The sequence below is a fragment of the Falco biarmicus genome, chromosome 1 (assembly GCF_023638135.1).
Source record: "Falco biarmicus isolate bFalBia1 chromosome 1, bFalBia1.pri, whole genome shotgun sequence".
NCBI lineage: Eukaryota > Metazoa > Chordata > Aves > Falconiformes > Falconidae > Falco > Falco biarmicus.
Window position 1 is genome coordinate 124,193,262 of NC_079288.1, and position 12,524 is coordinate 124,205,785.

The window sequence follows — 12,524 nt, forward strand, 5'->3', positions numbered from 1 at the left end:
TGAAAGACAGCATTGCTGTTTTTTTCAGGTGCCTCCTTTCCTTAAATAAACAAGTCAACAGGGGATGCATTCCCATTTATCCCATATCCTTCTATTTCTGCATGTTTCCAGTTGACTGCTAAGCTCCTCGGTTCCAGACGCTGGTACACAATTAAAGCAATACATTTGAAACAACACGGAATATACTGACAAAAAGAATAAAAGATTAGATTGCTGATGCTGATTTAACTTTGTCTTCAATTATATCTTCCTTTTTTTTTAGTGCTCTCCTGTTCAGAAAGGTGTGGAGGTAATCTCCTTGACTGCCCTTGATGTCAGAGGTGCTTTATGACTCACAAAGAAGAATCTGCTGGCTGCAAGTGATGTGAATAAGTAGTGGTTTGACCTTCCTGATATCAGGTGGACTACATGAAGACAGAGTAAGCTGCATGCAACATGGAAAAAATAGATTGGAAATGTTATAAAATCTGGGATAGTGCATTATTATAATTCAGATTTCTCCCTGGGGGCCATTAGCAGTCTAACACTACCCTAGAATGTCACCTTTCCTAACTGGGTAGACACTACAGCACTGCAAAAACAAAGCGCGTAGCAGATGAATTGTTACGCGCAAAGGTTGTTAAAAGCATAGTGAATTAATTATATGGCAAAATAAATAAATGTGATTTCTGATTCTTTTGCAGCCTTTACCCCACAGTCAACTTTAAAACACCTTGCAAAAGGCAAAACGCCCCACTTCAGTCATGTCCGCTGCTGATCATTAATTGCTTCAGAAAAAGACAATATTTTACCCGTCCTCTTTGGAGTTCAAGTATGAATGGTGAAGCAAAAGAGAGTGAAACTGAGTGAAACATGAAAAGCTTGATTTGTTAGGACCCCTGCTGTCTGAAAAGAGATCAAAGCTCAGGAGGAGGCTGTAAAACAGCCGAATGCTCTGCACAGAAACATGGCCTGTGGCAGCTGCTCTGGGCACGCTCTCACAACACAGGTGTACCTCCAAGTCTGCTCTGCCAGCTGAATCATGGGAGCAGGTTACCTCTTCTCCTTCTTCATTATTTCAACTGCAGTCACTGAGGAGATGTGGGCTCCATCCATCACAATGCACAAATTCACAGTGCGCAGATTCAGCACAGGCCTAATTAAAGCTTTTCCTTTCATTTGTGGAGATAATTAGACTTTCATCTCACCAGGAAGCTTCAGAAAGATCTATTTCTTTCTTCAATAAAAGCTACATCAAACAAAAGCAGATTTTAATCGCCTTTTCTTTGGGGCATGAGTCAATAATGAAAGATGTCATGGGTAACAAAAATTGTGTGCAAGGGGAAAAAAGGAGGGAAAAAAGCCCAAGCTATGTTCTTTAATTAACATCATGTTTGCAAACACCATTAATTTCTCTCATTAAAATGATTTTTATCTACAACTGATTGTTGATAAAACAATCGATTTGAACATCTCATCTGTTTCACTGCTATGCAGGAACCCATCTGCTATGCTGTAAAGCAGGAATCATGCAGACTGTTAAGCAACATGTGAGAACAATAAAAAATGCATATGTGTGTGTCAGGGATTTGTGAGGCTCACTGCAGGGCAAGGGCCACCATTTCTCACAACATGTATAAAAAATGACTTGGTAGCAGGCCAAAGGACAAAATGTCACAAAGATCAGAAGTGCATAAATAACAAATGAATTAATATGTGCAGGAAGAAAGGGTTCCATCTGTGTTGGGAAGCAATGCTAAATAGGCTCAGAAAAATAGGGAGATTGCAGACATATTTAACACCACATCATAAGCCGCTGTGATGTGATATTAGGTGACAAACATGCCGAGCTTGCTGCCTTTACCTTTTCCATTAGTTGTAGTAACATCAGAGCACAAGCTTCCTTGCTTATTACCTCTCTCACTGGTGCAAAGGGAGAGTATTTTGGCTCCAGGCCTGCTGCACATTATTTATTTATTTAACCATTTGACACAGTTCTTCCGTACGGATTGCCGGGTGCGCAGGCTCACAAAGAGGGTGTAGCTGATGCCTGTGGGAAGTGAAGTCTGACAAGGCTAGGGGGTGAATAATGCGCTCTTCCACCCTACGGCTGAAAGCAATCCCAAAGACCTGTTAGGCTCGTATCATTAAGACATTTAGTGAAGAGAGAGAGAGGGAGACAGCTTGTTTCAGTTCCTTTTTAATGACGATAGTTGCTTTGCAGGCAGGAAACTGTTTTTAGTTTTGGAATCAACACTTGCAGTAAGGATGCACTGTGGCAGCGTGGAGCCCTGTGTCAGTCTGCTTGATTTATATATTTATATATATAATAGGATAAAGTGTTGTGATTCATCAGAATCCGGCTGAACTTCCTCTAATGGCAAAACATCATCAAACCAAAAGACTAAAGGATTAAATCTTGCATTACTGAGCACTCCGCTGTTGTGATCTGCCCGGGAAACTGAGGAAATGTTTAATGGAGAAAAGGTTTAATGGAAACTTTTACAAAATCTACAAACACCTTTAAATCTCACAATGTTGGGGCTTGATTCATAGCGTCTTTAAGCTGTTAGTTCTGGCATATGGCAGTTGTTTGGGAAAGTAAAGTTTGTAGGAGCTTGACAGACATTTCTTCTTGATGCATGGAGCCAGTAAGATCCCTGGTGAGTATCCAGATTCTAACAGAGCTGCACATGGCTGTTCTTGGGACTGTAAGAGATGCAAGTTTTTCCTATTTGGGTTCCTCTTTCTCTAGTTCATTCAGTCACTTAAAAATAAAAAATGCAAGCTTCTTCTGTATATCCTACTCTCTTCAGCAGAAGATTTCATGCCAATCCACTCCCTCCCCCCAATAACTGAGGACTGGTTTTATTTTAAATTCAGACAAAAACATATGTACATTGCAGGGAGTTTTTCTATTCTGCTAGGATCTAGCAGTTCAATGTGCTGAAAAATCTCATACAGCTCAAGCTAAAAAGTTTGAGGATTTTCTCAATTCTTCGTGAAATTTAAAAAAAAAGTATTTTGGACTTGGTTGTGTTTCAGTTAATTTTATCATCATTTCCCAGTATTCTTAGCCAGGATTTTCTTCCATTTATGTCTCTTTTACCATTTACCTCAACGGAAGTCTTATCTATTTTAAGTTAAGGAGCAGTGAGGGCAAAAATCCAAATAGTAAACATTGATTGAAGACTTTACTAGGAAAAATAAAATTGAAAATGGTGATGTAGAAAAAAAAGAAAAGAAAAAAAAATAAACCCTGAATTTTCTGGGGGTGATATTCTTGGCTGCAAGGGAAGAGATGCCTCTTTTTTTTTTTTTTAATTATTTTATATTTTTTTTTCTCTTTAACAAGCACATTGCATGCAGAAGGAATAATGACTCATGGCCACAGCTCCAAAAAACTCTACAGCACTGTAGCCCTGCCTCTGAAAAAGCATTCACAACTAAAAATTTGCCTAAAATTAGTGACTTCAGAGTGCTTCTGAACTCCCTGATCAGGATATACAGGTACTTCTGATGCAGCATGTTTCATATCAGAAATTGTCCTCCCACCCACCCCCAGAAAGCCAGATTATGCAATATAAATATGTAGCTTACACTTATATACAGAGGATACAGCTGATCTTCTTCAAAAGTGAAACACCCCGCGAACAGGTGAACTCAAACAGATCTTTGCTAGCTGTCTAGACGATACGAGACACTTCAGAGCTGCTTCAGAGGAAAACCCCTAAGCATATGCTAGGTTTGCTCATTATTTTGGTGTTTTACGTGATAGGACAGGGATCCTGAGGTAACTGACCTGCCAGAGGAGAAGGAACAGATGACTAACAGAAAAGACTGTGCTCGGTTTTAAGGGCAAAACTGGAGATGTACTTCTGCCTGCCTTTAACTCGGGTAGGCTGAACTCCCCCACTGCTATCAGCTGCAGAGGAAGAGAGATGCCACTGCTACTGCTTCTTAGACTGTCAGCAAGCATAGAGCAATATTTAGTTTCCAAAGAGCCTGTCACTCTGTCAGTGGTGCAGGGACCGCGTGGGCACGCAGCTGTTGCTAATGAACAGGCAGGTTTGGAGGTGGATGGTATCCAAATGTTAAAAAAAAAGTAGTATGAAATAATAGAATAGGTGAAAAGCTCACTTCCCCAACCCCTTCCCATCAAAACATTATCCTGCATCTCTGTGGCAAGGTGAAACACGTTTCTATTTAACAGATACATGAAATACCATACAGATAGTCCTAAGACTGGACTTTCAGATTCCTCTGCCAAGAGGAAGGAGCTTTCCCAAGGGAAGTGATAGCCATCAGTCAACTACCACAAAATTAGGCTGGAAGCACTATGAATAGATCTATAATTGATCAAGAAAACTTATAGTAGATACTATATGTAAAAATAAGATTAATAAAGGCTTTTATTGCTTCCACTCAACTTCTGTGGGAGAACTGTTGGTGCAATCTTATGGATGAAGGGCTCTGGAGCAGTGTCAGAGATGTTAAAAAGAAAGGGTTTTCAATGAAGTCCTATAACAATCAAGTCATACAAACAAAAACACCACCTGAGGTTCTCAGTATCAATTTCGAATGCCTAGATTACCTGAAATGACAGCTGCCAAATGTAAGTATTTTTCATTTAGCTGCTCTGATAGCCTTTTTGAGAAAAAAAAGATTTTAGGCCTGTTTCATACCTTGAAGCTGTTAAAATTCTAATAAGAATGCTTTAAGGACAATATTTTGTTAACTCCCTGTATTGACTGTTTTGTTACTGGGTCTAATAAACCCAGTCAGTTTACCACAGCCTACAAATCTTGTTTAATATATTCCTTTCCATAACAAGACAGTTCAAGCAGTGCTGCTGAGGTAGAGGGAGGTAAGGAGAGCTTCCCTTAAGATGGGCATGGGAAGGAGATCTGGCTTATGGAGAAAATAACATCTCTATCTGTGGCTACGCTGCAATGTGGGCAGCCCTGCTGAGATTAGTGTTCCTTTCGGGGGGGGTGGGGCTCAGAAGCCTCCACAAAGCTGTGGATGGGGCGCTGCTCCTGTCTGGGCTGGGATCTGCTGTCTCATTCCTTGGCTTGTGCAGTGAAGGAGTTCCCACACCTTCCTTCTTTCTCTCCTGTTTGTGACTGCTGTTAGAAAATTAAAGCTATATAGCTGTGTTCATAAAATCTAAAGTCAACTTAGGGTTCATGTACAAATCTGAACTCATGCCATTCATATATATATATATTTATATATATACAAACACACAAACATATACAGGAAAACCTGGAAACTGAAATGCATTTTTTGTTAGTAGCTTTTTCTGGAATGAACTTGAACAAGTGGCAACCTCCATTCATTACATCAAACATTAAATGTAAATACTTAGGTGAATAAAAGGCATCAGCAGGTTAAGAATAGGGAATTTGTGAATGTATATTTCATTTCAGCAACTGCAAAACATGACTATATGTTTTTTCCTGTGGCTTATGATTGTGTGGTAAATATTTGATTTACACAATGGAAATAGCAATGATTAATATATCATAAATATCTCAAACATAAAAAGTTTTGATTGATGATCTGTCTTCCCTTTCCTACACCCACACATATGGTCTCAGAACATGCAGCCCAAACTCTGCATGTGTATCTGTGTGTGTGTAAGTGTGTATATTCTGTGTGACATCATCACAAACTGGCAGTATCTGCTCACCGTTACGTAGGAGCTTGCATAACATGCAGGAATGTTTCTGAGTCAGACCAGTGTGTTTAACAAGTGGAACATTTCTAGAATTAGAAGCAGCTTCAGGATTACAATATTTTCTCTAATTTTAAACTCAAAATACTCTTAAGTGATTTCCTATCTCTTCTTTAAGTATGTGTCATGGGAAATATTTAATAGATTAAATTTAAAAATATGTGATTGATGGGCCATTTATCAACTCCTGTTAAGATACAAATAGAATATCTCAGTGTTTATATGTGTGTATATATCCTGAGCTTGAGTCTTAGCCTACAAAACTGAGGTAGAAAGAAATGCAATACCTAGACAATTAGTAAAATTGATTAGTGACTTATATTACATACATAGATCTTACGATTATGTTTTTGGCACTTAAGGTGTTACAATAAATTTTCCTGAAGGCTACTATAATACTCACTGCTGTTTCATTTAAACCACTTGTAGCACATACTGGCCTGTTAACAAATGTACAAATGAAGTGGGAATGTGCCATTCTAGTTTGGTAAACTTGAACTACTGAGTAATTAAATTGCCTTTGTATGAGAGTATCCAAAAGAGTCTTTAGACATCTGTACAAGGGTGATGCCCGATAGAGTGAGTTTTTGCAGTCATATCTATTCCTAAGTAGGTTTGAGATCAATTAACTTTCTGTTGGCTTCAAAACCAAGCAAGCAAACAAAAAAATCCCCCAAAACTGAGTTAGATTTCATTGTTTTTAGATATTTCCTGTTCACCATGTGACAATCAGATTATCTGTATGTTTATATCTCTCTGAGAGAGATGTTTTCAGTATGTAGCAACATTTGCCTGTACAACCGTTTTGCAAACTCTGTCCAGATTCAAATGCTATAGTATTCAGTTTTATTGCAGGAATGAAGATCTAAAACTTTAGGCAAGGTTCGTAAAGAAGGATAATATCTTATATTGGAAGAAGTGACCAAAGTTGAAAAATGAGATAAAATTTTGATCAAACATGCTTTTATTGGGAACTTGTGGATGTAACAAAATTTCATTTTCTGTCTCTGCCTTTGTCTCTCTTTCAAAATCTTGACTTACACTGTTGATCATTTAATTTCAATAGATCTCCACATGGCTCCTGAGGTCTACTTGTTTACAACAGCTTACAATACTAGTGTGTCATTTAAGAAGAACAAAAAGACAAAATAATTTGTCGATTTAACTTTTCTTTCAAAATGTAATGGCCTAACGACCATAAAATCAGTTCTGCTACACTAAGATCTGAACACACTGATGATTTAGTTTTTGCTAAATAATGCTTACCCTAAATCAAGGGCTCTTCAGGTTTCCCATGCTCGCCCAGTGAGCAGGTGCACAAGAAGCTGGGAGGGAGCACAGCCAGGACAGCTGAACTGTACTAGCCAAAGGGATATTCCATACCATAGGTTGTCATGCTCAGCATATAAACTGGGGAGAAGTGGCCAGGAGGGGCCCATTGATGCTCTGGGGTTGGTTGGGCATGAGTCAGCAGGTCATTTGCAATTGTATTGTGCATCCCTTGTTGTTTTGGTTTTTCTTTCCTTTGCGTTTTATCCCTCTCTCCTTTTCATTACAATTATTATTATTAATATTACTACTACTGCTGCTACTATTACATTTTATTTTATTTCAGTTACTAAATTGTTCTTATCTCAACCGACAAGTTTTACCTTTTCTCTGATTCTCCTCCCCATCACACTTGGTGGTGGTTGGGTGTGGTTAGGGGGGAGATGTGAGCCAGCAGCTGCGTGGTAGTTTTGTTGCTGAATGGAATGGGGTTAACCACAACAGCCTTTCACTTAAGTTAGGCTCTATTCCTCTCAAGACAGGGCATATAAAAATATTGGGTAAATAAACTGGTATGCACTTTCTGAGATATGAATGGAAAAAAAGAAAGAGGAAAACTGAAACAATCAGACTTGCAGAGATAATTCTAGCAGCAAAATAAATGCCTTGAATGGACCAGGACCTCTACTAGCAAGCAGAAATCATTGGCATATTTCCCAGATAGAGAGCTATGTACAGAAAAAAAACCAAAGAAGGGTTTAATTTTTTAATTAAGCTTAATGTTGAATGTGGACCTAGAATACAAAAACTTAATGCTGGTTTAAGAACTCTAATCAAATATAGAAGAAATGGCGTGAGCCTATTTTAAAGCTAAAATTACTTTCCCGACTGAAATCTGGAAATGAAGATGAGCTTTAGTATCCAAGTGTCAATGAAATGTAAGTGCCCACCAGATTGCTGGCCCACCCATAGATTATTAATGCACAATTAATCTACTAGGGCAACTGTAGAGTGTCATTTAGCTTCAGAGCCCATAAGTATAAAACAGCAACACACTGTGAAATTAATGGTAACACTTAAAGGTCCCATTGTTATTAATTCATTTGACATTCACTGTAATCACACTGGTCTTTAATGAATTCATTTGGCACGTGAATATTGCATGTACTTTCAAATGCACTCCAGTGCAAATCAGTGTTAATTGATGTCTTGAATTGAAATGGTTTCTCTCTCTTTCAGTTCTTTTTTTAGCCTACCACACTTTTTGTTAAGGGTCTTTCCCCCAGCACACTTTATACATGGCATATGCAAGCACAAGCTCTTATAATAATTACTATCACCACGGATGTCAATCTAACGCATAAAAGTGACCAAGGGATCATATGGTAGTGAAGCTCTGCAGTAACTTGTTCTGAGGCAATAAACTCTGAACACGATAGAACTTCAGTAACCTCTTAATGCCACATATCCTAGGAATATTTTCAATTAAACTGCCTGTCAACATCTTTGGCTTACATGAAAAGGACTGTGGCCATTGGTTGTCATGTTACCTGCTTCAGCTTTATAGCAGCAATGTCTGTATCTGTCCTTGCTCTTCCTGCACTCAGTGACTACAGCGGCGCGTACGGAGAATGTCTGTGCTTGTGCCAATGGAACTGTCTCCTTCACTTATATATCAGCACCGCTCCCAAGAACCATCAGGTGCTGAGAAATTCCTCTTTATGTCACATGCAAGATTGAAAACATGGGTGGTGCAACAATTCAAGCTCGGAAGCTTGTCCTAGATAAAACACTCCCAACTGGAAAATTCATCATTCCAACAAAACGTAATAGTAGTTATAATATAGAAACTTCCTGACTTATTTCCTTAGCTATCTAGTAACAATCTTCAGATATTCTTGTTTCCACGGAAATTAAGGGAGTCTCAGGTGGGACAAAGGAGTCCCTGCTTCAAACCATTTCCTAAGATGAATCACAGAATCATTTAGGTTAGAAAGGACCTTGAAGATCATAGACTCCAACCGTTAAACTAGCACTGCCAAGTCCACCACTAAACCATATCCCTAACCACCACATCTACACATCTTTCAAATACCTCCAGGGATGGTGACCCAACCACTCCCCTGGGCAGCCTGTCCTGATGAACTTTAAACACTTCTTATGGCCTGTGCGTAGTATAACCAGGGATCTTTCAAGTAATTTCTTTAAATTAAAGGAATACAGGACTACTATGATGTCTGGCATCACACTTCTGGGAAATTTGGTAGTCATTCCTAAAAATAGCATGCAAAACAATAAAAATCTGTATTTAGAATGCCCAGGTATAATTACTGTTAAAGGTAATATCAACAGCAATTTGTAAATACTATTCTTATATTAAAGTACAGGTAAACTAAGTCAATGCATATCTAATAGGCATATGCTTACTGGAAAATGTCTAAAATGTTTTGGCGCCACTATTTTTTGGTTGTCTCAGAGGGCTTGCATTAATTTTTGAGAGACGCAAGATTAATGTTTCCTCCACTTCCAGACCTTCTTCTGTCTCAGGAATCAAAATCAAGGTACCCCAAATTAGTCACTTTTGAGAACTGTGACAAAAGAAACCATTTCAAGTATCCTAACTCAGGTTGAAAAACAATTGGAGAAGAGGTCCCACTGATTCAATTTTTTATCTCACTACTACTATCTGCTGTGCAATATATTTAAAATGCACTTCTCACATTTTCAACTAATGTTTCCCACAATAAGTTTATAATTTTTCTTTTGTATTTTAGGTGAAAGCTAAAGAACATTATTGAAATGTATACAACACCGTATACCATTTTTATGCTACTGGGTGACTCAGGGGATGCAGAATGCTGTAAAAAAATTTTGTAATTACTTCAAAGAAATAGTGTCTACTAGACTCTCACTGCTGACATGCAAGACTTTTCTGAGATTCGATTGCCAAGGAAGGCCCAATGAATAAAACTATTTTAAGAATGGAGACAGACACATCAACAGAACCACAAATCAGGAGTGTCTGGTCATGCAGTACCGATTAAAGTTAATAAGTATTTGCCTTCCCTCAATTTCTTCGACACAGCCAGAATGATGAACATACTGTAAACAGAAATGTATGATTTCTGAACCTTCACCACTAGTCATTAATATCCTGGAGGTAAAGAATATGTCTTGAGGTCTAACTATATGTTTTTCTATTTGACATTACCTTATTTGAACAATGACTGAGTTCTGATCTTCTTCACTTCAAAACTTTCAGTCATCATTTTCTTAATGGCTTTTGAGAAAAGATCATTTTAACAAGCTAGCACTTTCCCATTGTTTAAGATCCTTCCCACCCCCCCCAAAATAGACAGCCGTATTTCACATCATCATTAAGCAGCAATACGTATAATTAGGTTTGTCAGACACCTTCTGTTCTCTGAAGGAGACAACTGAAATCTTAAGGGGTGTGCCAGCAAATTTTTGCCATTAACCCTTTGAAAACAGCACAGGTTTGGACATTACTATTCTCTGGGAATTTCAGTTTGCATAAACTGACTAGAGACTTGCTCAGAATTTAGCAGCTGAATCATCTGAAGACCATATAGACCAAGAATGTTGTAATCCTACATTGTAAGAGCTGGACAAGACCTTCTGTATGGTTGGTTGCTTTTCTAACGAGTTAAGGTTGTTCTAGGACCAGGTGTGAAGTAAAACTGTCTCATTAGTTCTTGGAGAGGGAGGGAAAAAGCTAAGGAAACAGTCTGGCATAGAGAGGAATCGGAAGGACTCATTATCTCCGCATAAACCACATTGTGCCAAGTGGGCTGGATGGAGGACTACAATCCCTAATCCTGCAAGTGTTTTCACGCTGCTTCCCAACTAGCTTCTGATGCTGCCAGAATATAGGATATGTGCAGACCTGTTTTGTGTGCCCTCACCATTACTATAAATCCACATTTCCTTTGTAGCAGTGTCCTTTCTTGTCTGTCTCAAAATAGCTTTGAATTTCTTTGCCAGGGTATACGGGACATCCTTGTTACAGTGTGCAGATGGCTTGGACTCGCCTACACTGCAAACAGATGACGAATGTTGGTGCAGGCGTAAATTTGGTGTGCTAATGAGTTTGCTTAAAGTTCTTGCCTGAGTGACAGGATAATATTTCTACAATGTAGATGTGAAAAGGGTTTGGGACAGAGCAGAAGCATGCTCCAAGCATAATATATGCAACAGATGCACATCTTCAACACACAGGATGTACGGCACTCTGAAAAGGAGCAAGAGCTGTGTAATAAATAAAGTTGTGATATATAGGACTTTTGATTCATTTTGTACAAAAGATTTACTGAAATCTTTTTTACTGAAAGGATTTCTACTTTTTTTTTTCTCTTTCCTAATTAATAAATGAAAGAATGTACAAGTAAAAATATCTTGACTTCTCAGAATCTTGAGTGATCAAAATATGAACTTTCCAAAACAGGAAATCTGTACAAAATATAAAACCTTACAGATACTGACAGTTCTTCACATCAAGAAGTAAAGCAAACATGGTACTAATATTTAAGCAATAAGGCACAGTGATACTCTCAGCCATTCTCCAAACTGAAATGGAAAGATGGTCACAGATTAATGAGATTATAAAATGGATTTAGCAAGCTTATTGTTATCTGAATGTTTATCAGAAACCTCTGAGGTTTTAAGAATTGCATAGCTTTGGGAGTGCACAATGTATTCTACATGAAAAAGATACTGGATTTGAGATCTTTGGAGAAAGGTGCATCAAGAAATTGGATTCTTCAATGGCAGAAATCTTCCAGGCTCAGCTGTTAGGAGAATCCTGCCATGCATAGACGACACTTTTCAAGTATGATTATGCTCATGAAATTTTTGCTGCTCCTTAACCTGAACCATAAAATAACCATTTTAGGTGTATGGACAGCATGCCACTCAGAGACTCAAATCAGCACAGGTACAATAAAAACTCAAAGAGTTTTCAACTTAGGTCCACGGTTTGCTTCTAATCTCTGCTTAATTAAACCTGGTAAACAACATGTATTTTGAACTGTGGAAAAACTGTTTATATAATCACAAAATGCCTAAGAAAGTTTAGGTATTTGCACTGCGTTAGCACCCAGCTTTATCAACAGCACGAAGGGCTCTACTTTATGCATATTGCACTTTCCTGTAGTTAGGCGCTGTTCCTATCAGTGCTAAAAATCCAAATCTGAATACAGAAAACGGGAAGGTCAAACAGCAAGAAGAAGCAAAGAGAAATAACCCCATTTATCAGATGAAAGACTAAGGCACTATGAGATAAAAAGTACTTGCTTGGAGTTATACTGTACATCTGTGGCAATACTTCACTAAAAAGTTTTCAAACAGACAGTGACAGAACATAAACCTAGTATAAATAGCAAAAAGAACCCACAGTTTTTATGTAATTAAGTACAGCATACAGTGCTGTCAAGTTTTTTTTCCCATTGGAGACCAAATGAACAGTTCCAGATTTCTTCTCAGATTCGTGTAGATTTTGAACAGTGCAGTATCTTGG